At 43.2% G+C, this 22335-nt stretch overlaps 1 non-coding gene and 1 pseudogene across 1 annotated transcript; both read left to right on the top strand.

The window, feature by feature from the left end:
* The first annotated feature begins 16794 nt into the window (after positions 1–16794).
* LOC139182396 (small nucleolar RNA U2-19) lies at positions 16795–16874 on the top strand. The gene has a single exon (XR_011566060.1). It is a non-coding gene; the product is annotated as a small nucleolar RNA U2-19 (small nucleolar RNA).
* A 172-nt stretch (positions 16875–17046) lies between these two features.
* Positions 17047–17110, top strand: LOC139182395 (small nucleolar RNA U2-30; annotated as a pseudogene).
* Positions 17111–22335: the final 5225 nt, after the last annotated feature.

Raw genomic sequence — 22335 nt, 5'->3', positions numbered from 1 at the left:
CGCATTGGTGCTGAGATAGACAGGTGCACTGGTTTTCCTTGTCAGGCCTATTCTCAAGGCAGCCTCTCACCAGGGTGAGAGGTCAGAGATGTTCTGGCTTTTTGGCATTCAGATTAAAGCAGGTTGAACGACATTTTCTTCCAGCCTCTCCTGCTGTCCTGACACTCACAGTATAGACTGAAACGCTGTTCTCGGGTCTCCCTGCGGGGTCTGAAGAGGCTGTGAACTTAACAGATCATCCTGAGAAAGTCTTTTTTTTTTTCTTTCTTTCTTCTTTTTATCAGAGTCTGGTTGAAAACATCCTTATGCTGAGAAAGTTTGAAGGCAGAAGGAGAAGGGGATGACAGAGGGTGAGATGGTTAGATGGTATCATTGATTCAGTGGACATGAGCTTAAGCAAGCTCCCCGGGAGATGGTGATGGACAGGAAAGCCTGGTGTGCTACAGTCCATGGGGTCGCAAAGAGTTGGACACGAATGAGCCACTGAACGAGAACAACGGTTGCTTTACAATGTTGAGTCGGTTTCTTCTGTACAGCAAAGTGAATCAGCTATAGAAAGTGAAAGTGAAAGTGAAAATGAAGTCGCTCAGTCGTGTCTGACTCTTTGCAACCCGCTCCCCCGTCCATGGGATTTTCCAGGCAAGAATACTGGAGTGGGCTGCCATTTCATTCTCCAGGGGATCTTCCCAAACCAGGAATTGAACCCAGGTCTCCTGCATTGTAGACAGACGCTTTACTGTCTGGGCCACCAGGGAAGCCCTGGTGAATCAGCTATGTGTTTACATATATCCCCTCTTTTTTGGATTTGTGAGGAAGTCTTTATTTCAATCCTGCTGCTATTTCTGGGTAAAGTTTGGTTAAAATTATCATCTTGTATTGCTTTATTTTGAAGGATTTGAAGAGTTCTGAACTTGCCACTCCCGAGTATGCCACTTTGGATTATGGATTATTTCAAGTTAAAAGCAGTGGGAGAACAAGCAGACACAGGAAAAACTCTTCACCTTCCCCTAAGAGGGGGGACAGAGGGGAGAGAAGGGAGAGGAAATGGACATTTAGATGGAAATTTCCACTAGCAAGCATACCCAGAAAAGATCTACTTCCAGAGAGAAAATGTCCATGTGAGCCTGTTATCAGCACCTTATCAGTATTTACATCCATGTCCTCTCCTCACCTGCCCCCTAACTGGGGCTCCTTCCCCCCGACCCCAAGTCCCAATGCCACCTTCTCTGTCTCTTTCCTCAACTCGGGATGTTATATAAGCCTCAGTCATCTGAGAATCACCCCGAATCTCATATTTTTGTGAACTCCTGTGTTTAGACACATATTTCAAGTCATTTATTTTCTCTTGTTCATCTGTCTTAATCAATTTAATTCTTTGATTAACCACAGAACCTCCGAGGATATAAGTGAAGTGAAGTGAAGTCGTTCAGTCATGTCCGACTCTTTGTAATCCCATGGGCTGTAGCCTACCAGGGTCCTCTGTCCATGGGATTTCCCAGGCAAGAATACTGCAGTGGGTGGCCATTCCCTTTTCCAAGGGATCTTCCCAACCCAGGGATCGAACCCAGGTCTCCTGCATTGCGGGCAGACGCTTTACCCTCTGAGCCACCAGGGAAGCCCAAAGGATAGAAGGGACCCTTCTCCTTGCTATAGTTCTGAAGAAGTTGAAAATACTAGATCTTTATTAAGTAGTTGAATTATTCAATTATGCCAGAAATGTAGAAAAGACTTGTTAGGAATAATTCCAAACAACCCAAACAACTCAATTACTGCTTTTTTTTAACGTTGTCGCTATGATGATTGAATTGGGCGTGTGTGTGTGTGTGTTTGTGTGTGTGTGTGTATGTAAAGGCAGTTTTGCTGTGCAGGAAAAAAAAAAAGGCCTCAGTTCCCTGTGTATCTGAACCTGCCCTTATGATGTCATCTTGCCCTCTCTTCTCTCTTGTGTGTAACCTGAACGCAGTGAAGAAGCCAGAAATGGTGGCACACTGCAGGACAAGGGTGTCATTTGTTGTTCAATTCTGTGAACCTTTTTTCTAGCATATTTATCTCCTAGAAATAATGGAAATAAGAGAAAAGGAGAACACACTTTTGGGAACACCTACTTTACACTGAGTGAGTCATCTCTGTGTCTTATTTAACTCTCAAAGAGCCTGATAAAAGACATATTCACACATTGACTGTGGGAGGCCATTCTGGTTTATCCACAAGTTAAGTTTTATGCGAACTACAGCAGCCTGTCTGTGGCTTCTCAAACATACATTACACATCTGCTTTATTAAAGAAAAGGGCACATTGACCAGAAATAAAGAATGTGTGTTTGGTTGCTCAGTCGTGTCCAACTTTTTGAGGACCCATAGACTGTAGCCTGCCAGGCTCTTCTGTCCATGGAATTTTCCAGGCAAGAATAACTGGAGAGGGTTGCCATTTACTCCTCCAGGAGATCTTCTTGACCCAGGGATCAAACTCATGTCTCACGTGTCTCCTGCATTGCCAGGCAGGTTCTTTATCGTTAGTGCCGCATGGGAAGCACAGAAGCAAAGAATGCCCATGTTAAAAATAAACACTGAGTGCCTCCCTGGGAGCTGAATGCTGGTCCTCCTTTCGTAAGACTCCCTTCCTAGGTGCCAAAGCCATCCTGACTCAATAAAATCCTGAAGGAATGCATCCCTGACCTTGGTTTAATGTTCTTTGTTCTGACAAGATAAAAAGCTATGCTGAAAACCACACTTCAATGGAGCAGTTCCTGAGTGACCTGAGAGGCTGTCTTCTGGGCTGTGATCCTTAGTTTAGCTCAAATAAAACTTTTATGGGCAGTCAAAGCTATGGTGTTTCCAGTAGCCATGTATGGATGTGAGAGCTAGACCATAAAGAAGGTTGAGCACTGAAAAATTTTATATTTTCAAACTGTGGTGCTGGAGAAGACTCTTGAGAGTCCCTTGGCCTGCAAGGGGATAAAACCAGTCCATCCTAAAAGAAATCAACCCTGAATATTAATTGGAAGAATTGATGCTAAAGCTGAAGCTCAAATACTTTGGCCACCTAATGCAAAGATCCGACTCATTGGAAAAGACCTTGACGCTGGGAAAGATTGAGAGCAGGAGGAGAAGGTGGCAGAGAATGAGATGGTTGGATGGTATCACCAACTCAATGGACATGAGTTTGAGCAAACTCTGGAAGATGGTGAAGGACAGGGAAGCCTGGCGTGTTGCAGCTCATGAGGTTGCAAAGAGTCAGACACAACTTAGCAACTGAGCAACAAACTCTTACTCTAAATTGTTTATTGATTATTTTCATTGACCAGCCTCCAGATGCAGTTGTTACCATTCTCTTTTTAAAGATGTGGAATCTGAGGATCAGAGAAGTTAAGTTATTTATCTAAGATCACACAGCTGGTAGGTTGTAGATACAGGATTCGAACTGAGGCAACTGAATACCAAAATCAAAGCTCCTTCTGCTCTTAACGTGTCCCCCAGATGTCAGAAGACCTTCTGGATTTCCACCACTCCTGCAGTTCCCAGGGGGTTCCTTCTTCATCATCTCTACTGCCTAAGTGCCTATGAGTCTGTGTGAGCTGCTTCTGTTCCATCATTCAGAAACACCAAGAAACAGCCATTCCAATTAGGTAAGACATCTCTTCACACCAAGAATTTTGTGGATTTAGTTAGGTGACTAGCAGCCAGATTTAGGGTCATGAGCTAAATCAAATTTAGGGTCTCAGCTCGTTTCCTCTCTCTCCCTCTTCCCCCCGGCCCTCCCGCTGCTCAGCCACCAGGCTTCTTCTTCAGACCCCTTTTCCATGTTTACCAAGTGGAGAAAGATGAGCCGTGGGATACAGGGTTGCCATCTCTCTGTGGGTCCCAGACACCCTCAAAAGAGTGAACCGCATCCTGTCTTTTCAGAAGAAGCATCTAACGGGCTATTTGTCCAAACTGCCAAATGTCTTCTCATCTATACCAACCACTTCAGTGATAAGACATTGACCAAGCTTCATTTCTGGAGACTCTTCTAACTGGAGGTGAAGGATTGCTTCATCTAGTGGAGAAATCGGTGTGCAATATTTGGGATATACTTATACTAAACAAATTGTGTTTATCTGAAATTCACATTTAACTGGGCTTCTTCTATTTTATCTGGCAGTTCTAAAAGGGAGGCACGAGAGGGGCCATTAAGTTTCCTGGAGCTATTTTCCATGAAAGGTGGATTTAGAGGCTCAGAATTGGATGATGTTTCAATGCACAACTGTTTGGAAGGAAGTTGTTTCTTAAATCTTTTGAATTCATTTTCCATGAATTAACCATTCCACTCGAAAAGTACTGACAATATGGAGTGAAAAGTGTTGTGCTAATTGGAAACACTGCCATCGCAACATCCAAGCATCTTTTGAAGTAAGCCGAGGGAAACTGCAGTTTCACGACATTATTAGCACCCATCAGAATGAGAAGAGAGCCCGGTACCTAGGGAAAGCCCTGCCAAGTCAGAGGGGATGGAAAAGGAAATGGAAAAAACTAAACGGGCAAACTTTTCTGTCTGAAGTTTCATCAACTCTTGGCATGTGCCTTCTCTGACCAAAGCAGGCTTTTTTTTTGCCTACTCATCACACGAGGGACTTGGACCACATCAGCTCCTCAAGTGAAAAATGAAAACAAACCATCCCTGGGAATATAGATGCTATATAAATGTTTAATGTGGCTGTATTAACAACATCAAGGAGTGCTAATGTTTTGTGGACAAAAGAGTTAAAGTCCGGTGTGTGACAGGAATCGGCAAATTAGGGAAATTAGTAACTTGTTGGAGCTCTCAGGCTTCTGTTTCCAATTTCCTGATGTCATTAAATGGTGCAGAGGGATCTTCACTTGCATTTCTTTCGTGATTTCCAAAGCTGATGGGTCTTCCTATTCGCTTTATAAGAGTCTGAATGTTGAAAACAAAAGGAAAAAAACCTTACAAAAACTAGCTTGGAAAATGTTATACATAATTCTACTCTGCCAAACACTTTTAACCTCAGATACATTTCTTTTTGGTTTTTAAAAAATGCTATTTTGTATAGTGTACACTTTTTTTTTTTTTGCACATCGTTAAGAACTCTTTAAACATCACCTTAAATAGCAACAGCATACTGGAAATGAAAGTGAAGGTGAGCTTAGCAGAGAATTGTGTAATGAAGGATCCTAAATACTTGCCAGAGGTGAGCCTCAAATGTGTGAAGTCAAAAATATAAGCTGTAAGAATTTGCAGGATCCACGATGCTCATTAAATAAAACATAACATGCTTTTCAGACCAGGACCATACTGATACCCCAGGGAGAATTTCTTTCAAGAGTCCTTTGAGGGAGGATCTGCTTATCCTACAATTAAGCTTGTGAACAAAGGATAGGAGGGCTTCCCAGGTAGCGCTGGTGGCAAAAGAATCCGCCTGCCAATGCAGGAGCCTCAAGAGATCCCTTGGGGCAGGGCCTGGCAACCCACTCCGGTATTCTTGGCTGGAGAATCCCATGGACGGAGGAGCCTGGCGGCCACAGTCCATAAGGTCACAAAGAGGACTCTAATGAAGTGGCTTAGCACTCAGCATGCTCAGAAGGATAGGAAGACACTTCATCCAAGTTTTATTCTTATAACTCCCCCACTGTAGGCTGTATCATGAGCTCTTGAGGTGAATCTTTCCTACAGTTGCCAAAGCATATGAGGAAATGGGCATCGCTTTTCTTAGGTTTCTTGTAAATATCTGGAACCCCTTTCTGTCCTTACTCGTGGAAGTCCAGCTTCTGTGCCTAAAAGATCAGACGGTCACGAGCTCATAGTGATGCGGCTAATTAAACAAGGAAGCCATCAGAATGATGTGGTTCTGATGCCAGTGCTGCAATGTATGCAAACAGAATCTGGATCTGTAAATGCCCCAAGCTTCCAAAATCTCAACACCGAGGATGACCAATCACAACAGCCAGGTAAGCTATAAGCCAGAGCCAATCAATCACTGTCTCACTTTGCTTCTGCTTCACTTTTCTCTATAGAACTGTCTTCCCAGCTCCTAGGAGTAGAGTGTTTCCAAGCACTTGTGGTTTGGGGTTACCCCACACAAATCAATTTTTACTCAAACTCTCAATTTATCCTTTAACAGCACACAAATGCGAATGTATAAATATTTTCACAGGAATGTCCTTTATAATTGCCAATGTATGCAAATAAAAATCACCCCACAGCTCGGCATTAAGCAGGTTGGCTAAGGTAGCTCAGTGGTAAAGAAATCTGCCTGCCAATGCAGGAGCCACAGGAAACGTGGGTTCAATCCCTGGGTCAGGAAGATCCCCTGGAGAAGGAAATGGCAACCCACTCCAGTATTCTTGCAGGGATAATCCCATGAACAGAGGGGCCTGGTGGGTTACAGTTTATGGGGTCACAGTGAGTCAGACATGACTGAGCATGCATGCGAGAGCAGATAATTAAATATATTGATTATTGATTAAGATTCAATAAAAATGGAAAAATTGAAATCAAAAGAAAACTACAGAAAATACAAAGCATCCACTTAGTAATAGAAAATTATTCAGCCATCAGGAGAAACAACTGTGAAGAACATTTATTGATGTTAATTTTTAAAACCTGGGTACCAAAGTTTATGGAGACTGGCATTGAGATTTTATATGCATATGAAAAAAAAAAAACTGGAGAAAATGGTTAAAATAATAATAGTGGTGGCTGCTTTTCCTCTTCCTGCTCTTGGCTTCTGACTTGTCTAAATTGCCTTGCTTGTTTTAAGTAATCCCTGTTTGGTTTGTTTGTTTTGTTAATCTCCGCTGTTGGGTCAAAGAGTTAAACGACCAGGTCGCTTGACAGTCAGCCCAGACTTCTACTCACCGGCAGGAAGCCTTCTGCAAGCTTGACTGATTTGTATCAATTGCAAAGCACTGTTTGTTCTTCTGTAAACTAGGCTGGTTATCATCACTTAGAAAATTCGCTTGCACAGACCTCCCTGTTGCAACTCCTAAAACTGACTCTTGCTAATTTGACCTGGAAAAAGTACAAGCCCAGATGGAGCAGGATTGGAAATGATCTCTCACCCCTGCAGGTCCTCCGGGGATGAGGAGGGTGATTTCTCCTCCAGCACACATCCCTTTATGTAAGACTCTGGTGAGACAGACACCCTTAGTGGCAGTGACCCGCCCTCTTTTCTTTCCTGTCTTTGCTATTTGGCAGCATAGTTTGTTGGAACCTCACAGTGGGGCCATGGAGAATTAGAAGAAGCTGGGAAGAGTGAGGACCACGGTAGGAGAGACTAGACTAGGGTAGGTCCACAGGAAGGATGAAAGTCAACAAGTAAAACTCATGTATCATGAAAGAAAGTTGAGCTTGAACTGGACTTGAATCATCTTTTACACCATTGGGGCACAGTCCAGAGGTCACGGTTTGGGGGGAAATTTGGTGGTCCTAAGTGGTCCTTTGGGCTTCCCAGATGGCGCAGTGGTAAAGAATCCACCTGCCAATGCAAGAGACGTGGATTGATCCTTGGGTTGGGAAGATCTCCTGGAGTAGGGAATGGCTACCCACTCCAGTATTTTTGCCTAGAAAATTCCATGAACAGAAGAGCCTAGTGGGTTATGGTCCACGGGGTCGCAAAGAGTCAGACACAACTGAGCGACTGAGCATGCACACATACAAATGGTCCCTTTACAGCATGAAACAGAATTCTCATCTAAGGCACAGGTCTGGGAGCAGAGCTCCAATCAATGGGCCCATGAAGCGCATTGAGAGGAAGTGCAGAGTAGTAGGGACAGTCAAAGCGTTAGGACCCACGAGGTGGTGTCTAATGCCAGCCCCTCAACCACTGGCCATGGCAGAGCCTGCCCTGTTTCCCCTCCCCCCAGGAGCTTATATGGTGGCCCAGTTGGCCTGTGACTGTGGTGCCTTTGTTGGGCAGAGTCTACTTCCTATCCCACTGGCTGAGTTTGGGGGTGGGACTTGCTTTGGCCAATGAAATGTGAGCAAAAGTGACGTAGCCTGTCTGTCCCCAGCTGACCAGGTGGTATTTTAAGATCCATTGTCAGGATTATTGCCGTGGCTGTTGCTTGCTTTTCTTTTGTTTTGTTTAAGCTTTCTGGCTATTTCCCTTCACCATGAGAAGAAGACCTTGGCCCCCAGATCAGCTGCCCCTTGGATGTGTTTCTGGACAAGGGAGGATAGAGCCAGAGCCAACCTTCTGCCAAAGTGTAACTTATGCGAGAAACAAAGCTGTGTGGTTGTGTGGGTGTGAGCTAAGGTGCTTCAGTGGTGTCTGACTCTTTGTGATCCTACGGACTGCTGCCCACCAGGCTCCTCTGTCCAAGGGCTCCTTCAGGCTAGAATACGGGAGTGGGTTGCCATACCCTCCTCCAGGGGATCTTCCCAACCCAGAGATTAAATCAACGTCTCTTATGTGTCCTGCATTAGTAGGGGGGTTCTTTACAACTAGTGCCACCTGGGAAGCCCACTTTGTGGTTAAAAGGGGTTGTGCAGTTATTATTATTACTATTATTTTTGCCAAAGAGTTACTTTTAAGATTCAATCCCCATAAGCCAGTTACTTAACCCCTGACAGTGCATTTTATGGGGCTGTTTTCTATGGCTCTTTGGAAGATGAACAGGGGAATGGTGGGACTGCATTTAAAACAAAGAAATGAAGGTGAGATAAGAACTGTGCCTTCTCCTGGACACTCTGTTCTGGTGATTGAAAGAGGGGTCAGTGGTGAGAGTTTCCACGACTTCTGTATTGTTTTCCTGTGAATTGAAATTTCTTTTGTGCCTTGAAAAATATTGATCTAAAAATGAAACTGGTCAAACACATGCATTTTTTTTGATGTTTTGGAGAAATGCAATGTTCTCAAGGGAAAAGACATTCATTGTGGTTGAAATTACCCTCTTTTTGCTAGCCTGAGCATGACCTCTTGTGAATGAAAAATTGCAAAATGCTTCCAGGCCTCTAAACTCAGATTTATTTTTCTCAAATAGCTGAGCTAGAAAAACCTGCTTATGTCCCTATGTTACTGAAAGTGGGATCAGACTGCTCACCGCTCTAAAGCCAATACTGGAGAGGCAAGGCTGGTGGAAAGGAAAGTTAGCTTTATTTTGGAGATCAGCAACCAGGATAGGGGGTGGACTGGTGTCCAAAGGCCAAGTCCCCTTGACAATCAGGGGCAAGAGTTTTTCAAGGGGAATTTTAGGGGTGTATAGAGTGGAGGGAGGGGGCTACATACAGAGCAGCAAAGTCAGCTCTGACAATCACCTCGAAACTGGTCTTGCCGTGGTCTGATCAGGGTCATCTTGATTGTTTTAAGTACACTTATTCTTCAGTTCCAGGGTCAATTTGTTCCCATTTCTTTGAGGCCAACTCTTGAAACTGTGGCCACAGGCTTCCCTGGTGGCTCAGTGGTAAAGAATCTGCCTGCCAATGAAGGAGACACAGGTTCAACCCCTGGTTGGGAAGATCCCCTGGAGAAGGAAATGACAATCCACTCCAATATTCTTGCCTGGCACTTCCCATGGACCAAAAAGCCTGGCAAGCTATAGTCCACGGGGTTGCAAAAGAGTTAGATATGGCTTAACGACTAAAACAACAACAAACAACAACAAGTCATGCTTACAGTCTGGTCATCATGTAGTTAATGTCTTCTACCTGGTGGAGGTTTTAGTATCGACAGGATAGCTCAAAGGAAATGACTCAGAATATTATCGATAACCCTTGAAGTGAGGAAGTGAGGTCGCTCATTTGTGTCTGACTCTGCAACCCCATGGACTGTAGTTTACCAGGCTCCTCTGTCCATGGGATTTTCCGGGCAATAATACTGGAGTGGGTTGCCATTTCCTTCTCCAGAGGATCTTCCCAGCCCAGGGATCCAACCCGGGTCTCCCACATTGTAGGCAGATGCTTTGCCGTTTGAGCCACTAGGGAAGTCGAGGAAGAAGTAAATGTCCTTGACTTTGCTTAATGACTAAACTATGATTATCTTGTGCTGTTTGACAGCTTTCCTTTGCGTCTGTATTTTCTCATTCCCCTGATTAAAGTTATTCTTTGACTGAAGTTTTTCTACAGACAAAAGGCAGGTGGAGGGCATGGTGGGGGAAGGATGGGAGGGCCCTGCTGCATTTCACCTGCAGCTGCTCCTGCGAATGGCAACGAGAGCTTCCTTTGCAGCTTTGGGAGAGAGGCTGACCTGGGAAGGACTGACACTTCAGTCCAGCGTGAGCTGCCATGGTCTCCCTCTCCAGCACCTCCCAGCACTTGAATTTACACCTTCATTACCTCCTATCTGGACTTGGGAAACTGCTTTTGGGCTGGTCCTTCCCCAGGCCCTGTTTCTCCTAAAGACCATGACTAGAGTCTTCTTCCTAAACCTCACCCCACCAGAGTCTTCCTCGGATGAAAATCCTTGCTCCCTATTGTCTACCAACACCTCCACCTCCTTTCCTGAGTCTCAACAGTTCTCTCCAGCTTTCCTGCCCAATCAGAAATTCTACCCATTCATCAGGAGCCAGGCCTTTTCCTACACTGCAATCTTCCTAAACCTTTTCTAGTCTCTAATCATAGGTGATTTCTCTCAGCCACGAAAGCTAATTTAGCACTTCACCTTTAGTATAATAATAAATTATAAGATTATTGACAATCAAGGTAGAAAATCTGGATATTTAAGGGAATTGTGGAGAAAATGAAAATTCAGAAGCATAACTGCCCCTCAGGGGACAATCACTGTGATCATTTAGTGAATTTTCCCCAGATAATTGATAAGGACTAAAAAGAATGCTAATCTCTAGGGTAGGCACAGGAGTGAGAGGACTTCCCAGGTGGCGCTACTGGTAAAGAACCCACCTGCCAATTCAGGAGACATAAGAGACGCTGGTTTAATCACTGGATTGGGAAGATCCCCTCGAGGAGGAAACATCAACCCACTCCAGTATTCTTGCCTGGAGAGTTTCATGGACAGAGGAGCCTGGTGGGCTACAGTCCATGGGGTCACAAAGAGTCGGACACGACTGAAGCAACTTAGCACGCCACACGCACCCCATGGATACACTGAAGCCCTAGCCCCCAGACCCTCAGAATGTGACCATATTTGAAGAAAGGGTCTTTATAGAGGTCATCAAGTGAAAATGAGGTCATGAGAGGGAATCCAAACCCAGTTTGACAGGTGTTTTCACAAAGGAGGAAATTTGGAGGCATATATACAGATAGGGAGAACTCCACATGTAGATGGAAGACAAGGGTCAGGATGATGAGTCGGACATGACTGAAGCGACTTAGCACACATGCATGAAGGGTAAGAAGTAAAAACTATCAAGGAGTTGGATTTGTACATTGGGTAAATGGCACGTTGGAAGGCGACAAGGAAGCAAAAAATTTAAAGAAATCAAAATTGAAAGATACCCATATTCTTTGACCTAGCAACCCTGCTCCTCAGAATTTATCCTACAGAAATAATGGCATAAATATGCAAAGGTACTAGTTGGAGAAATCTCATTGCATCATTATTTTTAATTGCAAAAAAAAAAGGAAATATCATTAATATTCTAAGTTGTACTAAGAAATGTTTGTCTTTAGTCCCTCAAGCCACTATAAAAAAAGTGCCATCAACTGGACAGTGTATAAGCAAACAGAAGTTGATGTCTCACAGCCCTGGAGACTGGGAATTTCAAGGTCAGGGTACCTGCCATTTTTTTTTTTAAGTTAAGAAATTAAAAACTCAATATTCAAAAAACCAAGATCATGGCATCTGTCCCATCACTTCATGGCACGTAGATGACAAAAAATGGAAACAGTGACAGACTTAATTTTCTTGGGCTCCAAAATCACTGCAGATGCTGACTGCAGCCATGAATTTGAAAACACTTACTCCTTAAAAGAAAAGCTATGACAAGCCTAGACAGTGTATTAAGAAGCAGAGACATTACTTTGACAACAAAGGTCTGTCTAGTCAAAGCTATGGTTTCTCCGGTGGTCACGTATGGATATGAGAGTTAACTGTAAAGAAGGTTGAGGGCCAAGGACTGATGCTTTGGAACTGTGGTGCTGGAGAAGACTCTTGAGAGTGCCTTGGACTGCAAGGAGATCAAACGAGTCAATCCTAAAGGAAATCAGTCCTGAATATTCATTGGAAGGACTGATGCTAAAGCTGAAGCTCCAATACTTTGGCCACCTGATGAGAAGAGCTGACTCATTTGAAAAGACCCTGATGCTGGGCAAGATTGAAGGCAGGAGGAGAAGGGGATGACAGAGGATAAGGTTGGATGACATCACCAACTCAATGGACCTGAGTCTGAGAAAACTCAGGGAGATAGTGAAGGACAGGGAAGCCTGGTGTGTTGCAGTCCATGGGATCTCAAAGAGTCGGATGCAACTGAGCAACTGAACAACAACAACTTTTCACAGCAATCTTTATTTCTGTAATAAATTTATTGGTGCTTTTTGCATTACTTTGTTTTTAAAAATTAGAAGCCACCCAAAGGTCCATCAGCTGGGGATTAGTTAAGTCAGACATCAGTGAGATGCCTATGAGGTTGTCAACAAGAAGACAAGCTGCATTTTAGTATATAGTGTGGCTCAGCCTGCAGTACTGAGTGTGTGTGTGTGTGTTGGTGTTGTTGAGTCGCCTGGTCATGTCTGACTCTTTGCGATCCCATGGACTGCAGCACACCAGGCCTCCCTGTCCCTCACCATCTCCCGCAGTTCGCCCAGGTTCATGTACACTGCATTGGCGTTGCCTCCCACCATCTCATCCTCTGATGCCCTTTTCTCCTTATGCCCTCAGTCTTTCCCAGCACCAGGGACTTTTCCAATGAGTCAGCTGTTCGAATCAGGTGGCCAAAAATACTGGAGCTTCGGCTTCAGCATCAGTCCTTGCAATGAGTATTCAGGGTTGATTTCCCTTAAAACTGACTAGTTTGACTGTGTGTGTTTTAATATGTGTGTATTGTTTACTTACCTAAAGTCAGTTCTAATGTACTTTGCCTAGATTGTTTTCACAAACACAGGCATAGAAAAACTTTTTGGAATGAGGTCTATCTGCCAGTGATTAATGGTGGTTATCTCAGAAGGATGAAATTCAGAAGGATTCTTTTTCTGATTTGTATGTTCTTGCATTTTATAATACTAAATAAAACATTGTAGTCCCCTGCTAGAATAACAATAATAAAAATTCATGACTGGAACCGTTTAAGTGGGATATTTTTACAGGGTTGTTTATAAAAGGACTTAATGAAAAAATTAAAACTTCTTAGAAAATAAAATCGTATACTTAAAACTCGCAATTAAAAATTGAATATTCAGGGCCTGAGTAGACTTTTTTCCAAAGAATACATGGAGACCAACAGATACATGAAAATATGCTCAGCATCATTAACCATGAGGGAAATGCAGATCAAAACTACAGTGAGATGGCACCCCATGCCTGTCAGAATGGCTGTAAAAAGACAGCAAATCGGTGTAGAGAAGAGGGACCCTGGTGCACGGTTGGTGGGAATGTAAACTGGTGCAGCCATTATGGAAAACAGTAAGGAGATTCCTCCAAAAATTAATAATAAAACTACTGTATGATAGCAATTTCAATCCTGGGTATTTATCTGAAGAAAACAAGAGCATGAATTAGAGAAGTTATATGCACTCCTGTGTTCATTGCAGCATTATTTACAATGACTGGGATATGGAAGCAACCAAAGTGCCCACCAATAGATGAACAGTTAAAGACGATGTGGCATATATATACACACACGTGGTGGAATATTACTCAGCTATAAAAAAGAGTGGAATCTTGCCATTCGTGACAACTTGGATGGACCTACAGGGTATTACGCTAAATGAAATAAGTCAGAAAAAGACGAATACTGTGTGATTTCCCTTATATGTGAAGCCTAAAAAATGAAGCAAATGAACAAACAGGAAGAATCATAGATATAGAGAATGGAGAGGAGGCTGCCAGAGTGAAAGGGGTTTGGGAGAGGAGAGAAATAGAGGAAAGAGATTAAGAGGCACAAATACTCAGTAACAAAAGAAATGAGTCACAGGTGTAGAAGGTACAGTGTGGGGAATGTAGTCAATAATTATGTAATATTTTTATATGGTGACACATGACAACTAGACATCATGGTGATCATTTTGAAATATCAAATCCCTATGTCGCATACACAGTACTGTAAATCAATTATACTTCAAAACAAACTGACAAACTCACAGAAAAAGAGATGAGGTTTGTGGTCACCAGAAGCAGGGGTTGCAGGGAGGGGGGAAATGGACGAAAGCAGTCTAAGAGTACAAACTCCAAGTTATAAAATAATCAAGCACTACAAAAGTAATGTGCAACTTGAAAAGGATAATAACACTGCCGTATGCCAAATAGGGAAGATAAGGGAGTAAATGCTGAGCGTTCTCATCACAAAGGAAAAATGCCTTCTAATCTATTTCTTTGATGTTATATCAGATGATGGATTTCCACTGAAATGATTATGGTAATTGTTTCCTAATGTATGTAAGCTAAAAAATGGTACCAATGAACTTATTTACAAACAGTTACAAATGTAGAAAACAAACTTACAGTTACCAGTAGGGAAGCAAAGAGGGAAGAAAAAGTTGGGGGATTGGGATTGACATATATATACTACTGAATTGTTATTGTTCAGTTGCTCAGTGGTGTCCAACTCTATGAGACCCCAAGGACTGCAGCACACCAGGCTTCCCTGTCCTTCACTGTCTCCCAGAATTTGCTTAAACTCATGTCCATTGAGTCAGTGATGCCATCCAATCATCTCATCCTCATGCCCCCTTCTCTTTTTGCCTTCAATCTTTTCCAGCATCAGGATCTTTTCATATGAGTCAGTTCTTTGCATCAGGTGGCCAAAGAATTAGAGATTCAGCTTCAGCATCAGTTCTTCTAAAGAATATTCAGGACTGATTTCCTTTGGGATTTACTGGTTTTATCTCCTTGCTGTCCAAGGGACTCTCAAGAGTCTTCTCCAGCATCACAATTTGAAAGCATCAATTCTTCAGTGATCAGCCTTCTTTATGGTCCAGCTCTCATATCTGTACATGATTACCGGAAAACTACAGCTTTGACTATATGGACCTTTATCAGCAACACTATTATATATAAAATAGTTAATTAACAAGAACTACTGCATAGCACAGGGAGCACTATTCAGTATTCTGTAATAACCAAAAGAATCTTAAAAAGAGAGGAGATATATATATAACTGATTCACTGTGCTGTACAGCGAAAACTAACACAGCTTTGTAAATCAACTACACTTCAATAAAAAATGTTTAAAAAATCATTATGCTGTATTCTTCACACAGTACTGTATAGTCAATTATTATCTCAATAAAGCTGAAAGAAAAACTTCATCTATAAGTGAGGGTTAACATGAGAAGTTAAGAAAGGCCTGAGCGGATATCTTAAACTCTGGTGTAAACGCTCCCTGGGTTCAGCTCTGGGAACTCTGTGAATACTCTGTGAATTTCACTCCCCTCACCAATAAGGGCCCTGACACCTCCGGGATGGGGAGGTGAGCTGGCAGGACCCATGCCTGTTTTCTCCCTGCACTCACCCTCCAGCCACACTTCTTGAGATAAAGTCCTTGAGATTGCCCTAAAGCAGTCAAAGCCCCTTCTCCCCCTTGATGGATCATCTTCACACCGAGACAAGAATTTGCATCAAGAGACTTGAAAGATAAACACCAGTGTTCCTCACCTGCGCCCGGAGTGGGCCGGGCAGGCAGCACTGGTCTGGACCTTCTCAAGACCCAGGCCTTATCACTGATGGCTGGGCTTTCTCCCTGTGCTCCATCCTGACCTGCTGTTGCCCAGATGTCAGCTTTTCAGCAACAGAGACTTCAAAGAGCAGAGCCTCACCAGCCGTGTTGGAGAAGCTGGTCTCCTCCAAGCAGTGAGTGCAGCTCAGAGGTTTCTATTCTGCAAGCATGGAGCTCTCACCTCGGCCTCCTTAGGGAATGAGATATCTGATGGGGCTGCATCCTTCCTGTGAAAGGAAAAGCCCCTTCCACACTGAAACAGAGCTTAAAACAAAGTTTTCCATCACACAGAAAACCTGAGGTTTTGTCCATTAAACTTATCACCCAAAACTGTATATTTAAACCTGCTGAAGATTTCTGCTGTGTTGCCTAGACAATAAAAGAAACACATTTTCACCTGGGATTCTGAGAGAGTTCACACTGATTCTTTTCCGTGGTAGTCTTTCCTGAGTTGCTCCCCACCCCCACCCTTTGGGACCAGATTCCTTCCTTAATTACATATAGGTTGACTCCAAGGACAAAATTCAACATTCACTGCAGCCTTTCCAGAATGTCAAATTCATTAGCGCTGTTTCCAGTGTTTGCTAGAACCTAAGCAGAAGTGAAGAACAGCACACACGCGCACACACACACACACACACACACTGCCCCAGGCTTTGCAGGCAGGACCATCAGCTACAAAATTAATCGTGATTTCTTAAGGGAGCTGATGACATTCTCTTTCAGGTTTCTGGGTTGCTGGACATTCACAGATGCTAAGTAGGGCCGTGACCCAGGCCTTTGAAGTTTCCAGCCCCACAGGTTGGAAAGGCAGTGTGATTTAGGATGGTCAGTAGGGGGGAAGAGCAGTCAAGTAGACCTCCCCCTCAGACAGATAAAGGCAACCCAGGGGCTTGGGCAGCTCGGTGCCTTCTGTGCCTGGTAGATCCAAGAGAGGGGAGTTCCCAGGGGGCAGAAATGGACACAGTGATGGGATTGCTAATATGTCCTAGGATGAGAAGATGATTCTTTGCATAAAGATTAAAGCAATTGTCGATGATGAAAATAGCCAAATCTGAGCATCAAAAGATCTCTTGGTGTCCCTAATGCATGATCTCTATATTTCTGAGAAGCAAAAGGATAATTTAAAACAATAAGGAGTGTGTGTGTGTGTGTATGTGTGTGTGTGTGTGTGTGTGCCTGCCTGTGTGTAAAGGTGACAGTGGGTAACTGAGGACTTATTGATGGAGTGAGTGTGTGTGTGTGTGTGTGTGTGTGTGTGTATCAAAGGCTAATCAGTTCTGAGCAATGATGAAAAGATGTTACTGTGGATCTTTATGAAGGTTTCTACACTTGATCTGAGCTCAGAATTAAAAGAAAAAGATTAAAGCAATTATTTTTGTTTAAAGTTTCTCAGAAAGAAGAGGGAGTTTGTGGGGGAAGGCTTTTGGAAGGGGATGGGGAAGAAACTCTCTGTTCATCAAGACTCGGCTATTTCTATTTGCACTTCCTTCCATAAGCACAGACCAGGGATCCTTAATCAAAACTCTGTCAACTGCCTCATGCCTTTCTCACTGCAGTGCAGGCTACCCGTGTCCAGAGGCTAAGGTTTCTCATCCCTCGGTCTGTTTGGAGTAACAGCAAATTCCTCAAAACTACTGTCTCCCCGGAGGCATTCTGTGATCTCGTGAAAATGGACTTAGGTGGTTTCTGGATTAGCACTGTCCGGCGACACGTGGTGACCCTTAAATTTGAAAGTAATTGTTATTGGGGATTCTCCCAATGAAAAGAAAAAATTAAGCAGAGGTAAATTTTATGGAAGAGTCAATCCAACTTCACTTTCAAAGACCCAGGCAGATAGAGGCCACCAGGGCTGGGATGCCTCCTTGTCTCCCCAGAACTGAGTTACTGGGCTCTTCTCCGGGGGGCCTTGTCTGAGCGGGAGCTGTTCTGACAGGTAAACAGAAGCCCCAGCTCTGTTGGGAATATCCAGGACAGGGTTTCCTGGAGCCTGCTTCCCCTTTCGAAGGCCACAGAATGTCTTGGTATGAAAACAGGCCCTACTTAGGAAAATTATAAGAAATCATTTATAATAAACAGGATTTTAAAAATAGAGTCTTGATTTAGGCTTGGTTTTTATTTCCAATTCAGAGCTTATAAATCTATGACTTCAAAACACTGTAAGCTTCAGTTTTCTCAACTTTAAGATGAGTATTCTTTTTTTAAAACAGTTTTTTTATTGGAGTATACTTGATTTACAATGCTGTAGTTCTACGTATGCATATATCCACTCTTTTTAGATTCTTTTCCCATATAGGTCTTTACAGATTATTAAGTAGAATGCCCTGTGCTATGAAGTAAATCCTTATTAGTTGTCTATTTCATATATAGTACTGTTTATATGTCATTCCCAGTCTCCCGGTTGATCCCTGCCCTCCCATCCCTGCTTTCTTCCCTATAACCATAAGTTTTTCTATATCTGTGACTTTATTTCTTTTTTTTTTTTTTAAGGATATTCTCTTACACTTGTCTCTCCTCTGGTTGTTGTAAGAATTAAATGAGATAAATAAACTATTTTAGAGTAAGAAGTGCTTGTCCCCTAGTAAGTGTTACTAAATGTAAACTATTGTGTAAGTGTTGCAGAAATACTATGTATATGACACAGTTGAGTTCAGCTCAGTGGCTCAGTCGTGTCCAACTCTTTGTGACCCATGAACCGCAGCACGCCAGGCCTCCCTGTCCATCACCAACTCCTGGAGTTTACCCAAACTCATGTCCATCGAGTCGGTGATGCCATCCAACCATCCCATCCTCTGTCGTCCCCTTCTCCTCCTGCCTTCAATCCTTCCCAACATCAGGGTCTTTTCAAATGAGTCAGCTCTTCGTATCAGGTGGCCAAAATATTGGACACAGAGTAGGTCTTCAACAAATGCTTATTTCTATGTGTTTGTAAGTGAGATAATGCTCATACTCTTTTAGAAAGATTGTTGTTGTTATTATTTAGTTGCTAAGTCGTGTCCAACTCTCTTGCGATCCCATGGACTGTAGCCCACCAGGCTCCTTTGTTCATGGGATTTCCCAGGCAAGAATACTGGAGTGAGTTGCCATTTCCTTCTCCAGGGGGTCTTCCTGACCCAGGGATTGAACCGCTGTCTCCTGCATTGGACTGCGGGTTCTTTACCACTAAGCCACCAGGCAAGCCCTGTAGAAAGATACTAGGAGCCAAAATCCTCTCCCAGCCATCTTACCAATAAGTTTAACCATAAAGAAGGTCTGTTTGTCTTGGGGAGATACTTCTGTTTTTCTAACTTATGAATGGATGAAATGATCCTTTCTCCTTTTTCCCTTAGGAAGCCAGCATTGAACTTAGTGTTATGCTTACTTACTCTGTTGTTTATACGACCCTTGAATAACTGATGAGTGCATAGCCCAGTGTCCAGCTGCATCAGCACAGCAGAGCCTGGGGATCTGTCCGCCCTGTGAACACAGCCAGGGGGAGGCAAGACTAGACCTCTGGTTGGCAGACTTTTTCAGAGGCAGGGAGAAGAGCCTGCTGTCTCTTTGTTTTGTGGTTGCTGTTTGGGGCTCTCTGCAGGCATAGGGGAGACATTAAGGGTAAAGGAATTGTCTCTTTATTATGGTTTATTTTAAACAGCTTCAAGGGGCTCTTTATTGTTTCTTTGTTTTGTTTGCTCCAATTGCTTCAAAGCTGGAGTGTCTTTCTTGGGAACAGAAGATGAGGTCAGCAGAGTCCTAAACAATTCAAGGGAGGATGAAGTTGGTGAGTGGACAATGATGCTTTTTGAGAAACAGTGAAAAGAGAGAGGAGATAAAAAAATAATTGGTATTGTATTTATTATGGTAAGAGAGATTAACTGACACTTGAATTCAAAACCTTGGTAAAGAAAAAGATGGCTTGTACCTCTGGGAATAAATCATCTCACACTTTCTCAGATGAACCAATCACCTGGATGGGTTTCTTTGAAAAGCTGATTCACAGGGCTTCCCTGGTGGTTCAGTGGTCAAGACTCCACACTCCCAATGCAGGGGGCCTGGGTTCAATTCTTGGTCAGGGAACTAGGAACTCACATGCCACAGCCAAGACCTGGCACAGTCAAATATATACATAAATTTTTAAATTAAAAACACAGTTGGTTTACAAGGCCCATCCCAAGGGGAACTGCTCATTCTGTACACCTGTAGGAGTATGCATTCTAACCTAGGCCCCTCGGAGGCCGGGCAAGGTGCCTTGGGAAGGCTCACTTAACACAACACAAAAGTCACAGACAGCTGGTAACTTCATTGAGTGCGATGATTACTTTGCTCTGGATTCCTCGCCCCCTGAGGTCTCTGGGGACTGTACCAGGGAAGATTGCACCAAGGATAAAAGAGGAGCAGAACCTTTTCATCCTTCCTGGAAAAATAGCTCCAAGCACTTTGGCAGATTGACCGGCTGGGTTGAGGCCTGGGATATTGGGAAGGAGGAAATGGAATCAGTCCACATAGTAAGTGGCTCAGGACCATGGCCGCAGGGTCCCTGGGCAGTGTTTAACCCACCCCCAGATGCAAACAGCCTTACAGGATGGCCGCTGACAGGCTCCCAACCTGGGCTGAGGAGTCAAGTAAGGTGCACACGGCACAGGTGTCCACAGGCAACGTGAGTTCAAAGATACAAGAGTAACTGGAAAGATTCATGGTTAATGAAAACAACAAAAGCCGAGGTGGGCTGAAATCACACTAAGGAAAGATACACATCTCTATAGATATTATGAGGTCTATGGGATCATATTTACACAGAGATGGCACCATAAACCTAAACGGATTCACAGTTATAAATAACTTCAAGTAGTCAACTTGAGGCTTTGAGATATTGTGCAGTTCACTACTCACCAGGGAAGTGGTGAGACTCTTCTGTGAGAAGTGGGGAGGGGGCGGAGTGTTTTCAAAGTGTTTTGCAGACCTGATACTGTTATTAGGCAAGGAAAGGACTATCGGATAAAATGTTCGGAAGACTCTGGGTTAAAATAAGTGGAATATGATTTTGTTTTTTATGGCAAGACTTCTCTCTGTTCATTGCAGATCTGTGGGTTTGACTACTAGACCCCTTTGGCAAAGATCATCTTTCAAAATTAGTATCTCCTGGTCTGGTTCTGGGAAATGCTGGGCCACACAGCTCCAAGTGTCTCCTCTGGCTCTTACAACCCGCAGCCCACAGAGAAGTGAGACATGGGAAAGCCCACAAATGCCGCTGTGAGCGCAGCGGGAAGAGAGATGGCTGTCCAAAACCCTGCAGGCAGCTGGTGCGCAAAATGAAACACTAAACGTTAAAAAATCCATACATACCTCTCACAAAATAATTGCCTCTCCAGAAAGCATATCAGGTAGAAAAGAAAATCACCTGCGTGTGTCCTCAAGAGTCAAAATGAAAACCTACTCAAGTGCATTTGTAGTGCACACATTACAAAAAGAAATTGCACTACCTCAAGAGAAGAAAAGACCCCGTTTAGTAAATGGCAAGTCTCAATGAAGGAAAAATAAATGCAGTGGCCCTCTGCGACGTCCAAATTCTGATGTACTGGGCCTCAAGGAATCAGACACAGTCATGCCAGCAGCAATTGGACCCCACAGAGCAAGGCAGCCGCTTCTCAGGAGAGCACAAACTGCTCTGCTTCACCCACAACAGCAGGAGCCTGGGGTCGGGGGCGGTGTCCAGAGAGGTCAGAGAAGGGAGACAAAACGGGCACGGACAAGAATACCTTGTACTTTCCTTTTTTCTTCTTCTTTTCCATTTTTCTTTCCTTTTTATAGGCAATGATTTGGCAAATTTAGAATCTTGGTCAATGAAGTGTGATAAATAGGGGTCATTAGAGCAATGCTAAATTTTGCAAACTGAGTGAAGATAAAATTAAGAGAAGACAGCTTTAAGGAAGGCAAAATTACAGCAAAGTTGGCTTCAATTTAGAGAAAAAAAGAAAAGTGTAGACCTCATTTTCCCAGGAAATGAGAGTATTACCTCTAGCTTGAAGCAGGCCAGTAGCCTCACTTTTCTGCACCTCGGCTCTTTCCTTTACAGTATAATGTCAGCACATACTGGGACCTCAACAACTTGGAGGTCTTAAATAGGGAATGATGGTTTTACTGGAAGGGAGAAAGGCTACTTTCTTTAGAGAACACTTAATATAAATCTCAAAGAAACAACTAGAATCATATTTAAAGCTGAAACGCTCCAGAAAGATCTGTTTAAGATAAGACAGGAAAGGATGCTCTTATCACCACTCCTCTTTAACTTTATTCTAGAAATTATAGCCAATGCAATAAGACATGTGAGAGAAATAGCTTTTTTAGAGAGAGAAAATGCCTATTGCCAGAAGACTACATAATTGTCTATCTAGAAATCCCGAAATAACGAACAAAAATAGCCAACAACAAAAAAATAGAATTATAACTTAAAAAAGTAGAACTTAGAAAGACATATATGTTACCGATCGTTATCCGAAATATACTAATGACTCTTAAAATTCAACAATAAGGAAACAAACAATCTGATTTTAGAAATGGGCTGAAGGCTTTAACAAACACCCCACCAAAAATG

Source organism: Bos indicus, chromosome 3 (assembly GCF_029378745.1).
Source record: "Bos indicus isolate NIAB-ARS_2022 breed Sahiwal x Tharparkar chromosome 3, NIAB-ARS_B.indTharparkar_mat_pri_1.0, whole genome shotgun sequence".
NCBI classification, from domain to species: Eukaryota; Metazoa; Chordata; class Mammalia; order Artiodactyla; family Bovidae; genus Bos; species Bos indicus.
This window is presented reverse-complemented; position numbering and strand designations above follow the sequence as displayed.